The following is a 5185-nucleotide window of genomic DNA, read 5'->3' as shown; positions in this document are numbered from 1 at the left end:
TCTTACTAATCTAGCTAGCTCTTATTGCTCTCTCAACTTGGGCGTTAGTTAGTAGGGAGTCTTGAAGCTTTCTCCCTTCCTGACAGTCCATTCCTTTGAGGAGAAGGAGCAACCTCTGACCCCTTACTCAAATTCAATTCACTGTATCGGTGTTCCAATTCTGCCCCGCCTGGGGTCTCCTCTGTTTCTTCTATCTCTCCTGATGTTGCCCCACCTGGGGTCTCCTCTACATTGCTTCGGATCTTCTCTTTTGGTGTGCTCAATTAATTTGTTAGTGCTGGTTAGTCATGGGCATGAGTAGCCAATTGGCTTATGTATCAATGTCTTACTACACACGTTACATATATCAAATACACTATCATTACAAGTTGGATAATTACCAGAGCATGTGAAATAATACAAACCTAAGGGTGTGCTGATGTATTAAGCCCAATATCCCATCAATGTGAGTTGACCCCTGTGCTGTCAATTTCAATATCTATTCTCGAGTTGTCTAGCTCCAAACATAAAAGTGCTTTAGGGAGGAGTTCAGTCACATCATGAGCTCACTGAAACCCACAAACAACAGGGAAATGTCATATCCGAGTAACCGAATTGTGCCACATAATTGTGTAGCTCATACTTAAAAACGTGGTGGTTGATGGGACAGGTCCTCTTAGACCCGTAAAGCATGGTTATTGCAGTAGTAGTGACACAAGAGGCACCACTAAAATCACCTCATACTGGATTCGTACTGGTTTTTCCCACGCTCTGTTACCTACAAAACACAATTATTACAGTCACAGATAAATTCAGTTTTACAATCATATCAAATACATTACAGTTCAACATCTAATCAACAAATCATGGATTTAAAAGATTCTCCACACCTCTTTTATGCTCATATCCATCTTGTGGATAATTCTTACTAAACATGATTTCTCCTTGGCCCTCAATTGTCCCAATCCAGATTCCATGTAACTCTCCACTTCAACTTCAATTTCAATCCCTCTAACAGGTACCAGTGTGTTTAACTCTATTCTGATTGTTTCATTAATTAGATAGTTTCTCGATGGAGTATGTATCAATGCTTTAAAAGTTGTCTCGCTCTCCTGAGCCACATTAACCATTTCATGTCTTGCTGTTGTCAAGTAACTGAGCATGTCGGAGACCCATTCTTCAGTGCAAATTCACCATACATTCCTGGATGGCAATTACTTCATACGTAACAAATCACATTTGCACACTCATACCGGTATCTCAATATCATGCCACACATGCCATCCGATACAAGCCTTTCTCGGGCTTTCAGGTATTTTATCAAAAGATTGTAGTCGTCTAATGGCTAAATACTTTTTCAAGGTCTTACTTGCTGCTATTTAAGCTTTGACCTGAGCTCTTGGCCCTCTGCCTGTAATCTGGCCACTTTAGCCTGCTTGATTTCAAGCTGATTTTTGGCAGTAACTAGCTCTACATTAATCTCTTCCATTTCTTTCTCCTGAAGTGCTCTTTCCTGTAGTTGTGCTTTCACTAATGCAGTTTTCTCAGCTATTAGGCTCTCTAAAAGCATAATCTGTTGCTTAAAGTTATTTTCAAGATTCAACTTTTCCTTTTCCACGGTCTCTATTGTTGCCTGACTTTTCTCAATGTTTTCCGAAAACTGCTTTAACCTGTCAACTTTTTCAAGTAAAGCATCTTCCTTCTCAGCTAGAAGGGAGGCAAGAGAATTTTCATTCTGCTTTGACTTCATTAATTTATTCTCCAAGTCTGAAACCAGTCCTTCCTTGGTCTGGCAATCTACCTGGAGATTTAGTAAGCGGCCGTTCAAATTATTTTCTTCTTGTTTCAGATCATCGAGTTCAGACTGATTTTTTTCTTCAGTTTTGTTTCTGCTCTTTTAAACTGCCCGAGAGCATTTTGCAAGTTCTCATTCAGTAGTGTAATTCTCCTGTTTCAATCTTACACTCTCAATCACTTTCCTTTAATTACCATTCATCTCTCATTCATGAGTCCTGGAAAAACTTTACTGTCCAGTACAATATTTAAGATAGAAAACATAGATCAAACGTTCTCACTTGATCCAAGTTATTAACACATTTTATTATCATTATTTTTAGAGGATCTTTTATTTTACCAAAAGAAACCAAATATATAGTGCCTGAGTCCATTTTGTCATTTCAAAATTATCCCAAAATCCAAATAGCAGTACAGTTGAACTGACAGGTTTTGTCAATGTTCAATTTCATCTCTACCAATTTATCTTCCATTTCCAGTTTCAGAAACAAGTGATTCTCAGGCTAGGTAGCTTACACAGTGTTTTATCATTAGAGACAGAAGTGCTGCAATTAGTTTACAAGGTAACTTCCATATAACAAATGAAAGAAGAGACTCCATTGTGACTCTGCTTAGAGCCCAAGGGGTTAATTTATCAAATCTTAATTTTCCCTCTGTCACTGCGGTGAAATAATAACTTAAAATTAAGAAACTTAAATTTAATAATGTCCACTATCTTTAGATTTCATACTAAAGCTGCTGCTTGGTGAACTTACACAGCTGTCAGTGGAAAGGGTTAACTCCTTTGCAGGTTTTTAAGAAGGTGGAGCAAAACATTATCAAATGCACGCAACTGCGTCAATTCACGTAAATCAAAAACAAGAACTTTCCTGATCGAAAGACAGTTGTGTTTTCACACTTTAACTAAACACGAACACGGAGGTAATATGGACAGTGAAGAAAGACGGGATTGAGCAAAGTTCACAAGCTAAGTAAGTCTTTGCAAGGAAGTCTGCAACCATCGGATGTTCTTGCGGAGTGGAGTTATCTTATTCAATGCAGTCTACACAAATTTACACCAAACAAAATTTCACCGTGGCCACAATGAAAGTCTGGTTTTAATAGGTTAATTAACCTCATAACTCCAATTTAATCCAGATCTTGTAAACATTCAAATTAATTTTCTTCCAAGCACATTGGCAACTGTAACTTTAAGGCAGAAGCTAATCTTTTGTAAAACTATGAACAGACAAACAAAACAAAATAGCACATTCTAGCAGAAAACAGTAAATTACGTCATATTTTCTTATCAAATCAAACCGCTTTAGAAGATTTCACCATAGCAACCGCGACTCCAAGGTTAAATCTTAGACTGAAACTTAATGTAACATTGTTCAGTTTGCACTGCAAGTACAAAAATCTATTGCAATCTTTTGTTAAACAAACTTTTCGTTGCTCCTCTCAGTTTCCACACACCAGCTCAACTTAAATTATTTCAAAGGTTCTTTTTCAATTCTTGGGGCACAATCTTATTCGCACATTCTTGAAACCTCCAAAATGCAAGACAAGACAAAAGTTTTAAACGCTTTTAACACAGAGAAGTGGGTGGAGTTAAAACAAACATAACATAATCTTTCTTTTAAAGACAGACTTTCAGACAAAAGAAATACTGTAACTTCTTAAACATTCATAGTCAGGAACACTTTCACACAAACTGAAATTCCAACATTTTTTAAGGTTCATTTCACTCAGAAAATCTTGTGTTTTACTTGTCTAAGCACAAATGTTAATAACTTCCATGTCAGTAAAACTTTAAGTTTCTCTTTTTTTTCCTCTTTTTCCATCGGTGTCCCTCTCTTCTTTTTCCTTGTTTATCCTTTAGTTTTGCCAATTTTTTTCTCGAATTTTGTCACCTGCTCCTGTAGATTTTCGTTTTAATTTCCTCGGTCTTTTGAATGACCGTTACTAATTGGTGTACCAATAAAACTCCCGCTTTCTTTGTCTTACTTCCCTTTTGTGTCTCCCACCATTCTCGTTGGTACACTGGTATCTTAGACGGATCCCATCCATCCTTTTTCATCTTATCTATCAAAACTTTCTGATCGTCAGCATAGAGCCAACTCAATGATCCCGCCGGTCCCCAATCTGGGCCTCCGCCTTCTGTCATAATGTATTATTTTTGATACTAGTCTACCGCGTTCCGGTCCTCCCTAGTAACTCGTTCTCAGAGTTCTACCTATCATCCACCACTAGTGATGGCGGTCCTGACTTGTAACTATCACGCTGTCAGAGGTGATTATTTCACTTGTAGCCGTTAATACATTATTACCATACGTCGCGTCATGCAATACAACAGAGAGACTTTTAGTCTGTCTCGGATTCCCAACTAACTCTGGCCTTCACGTGGGGCCCAATTGCCCTCTTAATTCCGGCTCAGTATGGGTCCTCGAGACATTTACATTCCGAAATAACACATCAGATTTCAATATACTTAACCACTATTTAAACTTATCCACTATTTAAACTAATTCACTATTTAAACTGCATCTCTCACCCGTCATGGATACCAGATTCTTTTGGTACTGCGTCGCCGTCACACCGCCCTTCCGAGTGATCCAATTTCTGGACGGTCAAGATTTGACTACTCGCCCCGTTCACTGGTACAGGCGGTCTTCCAGCTCCTAAGTACCCTGCTCGCAGCGCCAATTTGTTGTGGTGAAAATAAATTCACACCTAAACCATGTAAAAGTAAAAAGATGCAGTTTATTATCAGAGCTCTGGGAGAAGAGTCTCAGACCCCGCGGTCTGTGCGAGCACCTTCTCGTTCTCTCTTGGTTGGTACAGCTTTTTATTCTATTTTCATCCAATCACATTGTATTACAATAATCAACTGATCACATTGTATTACAATAATCACCTGATCACATATGGCTTATTTATTCTTTTCAGTATTAGTAAAAGTTAGTTACATCTTACTATGCCTTTGGTCACAGGTCAAATTCCCATGACCCCTATATTCTGAGGTTTAAATATTGGCCCAGGACACCGAGGAGAACTCCCCAGCTCTTCTTCCAATTGTGGCCCTGGGATCATTCACAGGAACCTGAGAGAGAAGACAGGGCCTCAGTTTAACGTTGCATCCGAAAGTTGGTCCCGCAAACAGTGCGGCGCTCCATCAGTACTGCCCCTCCGACAGCGCGGCGCTCCATCAGTACTGCCCCTCCGACAGCGCGGCGCTCCCTCAGTACTGTCCCTCCGACAGTGCATCGCTCCCTCTGTACTGTCCCAACAACAGTGAGGCACTCCATCAGTACTGACCCTCTGACAGTGCAATGCTCCCTCAGTACTGACCCGCCGGCAGTGCAGTGCTCCCTCAGTACTGTCCCTCCGACAATGTAGCACTCCCTCAGTACTGTCCCTCCGATAGTGCGGT

Source organism: Somniosus microcephalus, unplaced genomic scaffold, assembly GCF_052327205.1.
Source record: "Somniosus microcephalus isolate GS21.2 unplaced genomic scaffold, FLI_Smic_1.0 unresolved_chr7, whole genome shotgun sequence".
In the NCBI taxonomy this organism is placed as follows: domain Eukaryota; kingdom Metazoa; phylum Chordata; class Chondrichthyes; order Squaliformes; family Somniosidae; genus Somniosus; species Somniosus microcephalus.
The sequence above is the reverse complement of the archived record's forward strand: the minus strand, read 5'-3'. Positions refer to the sequence as shown.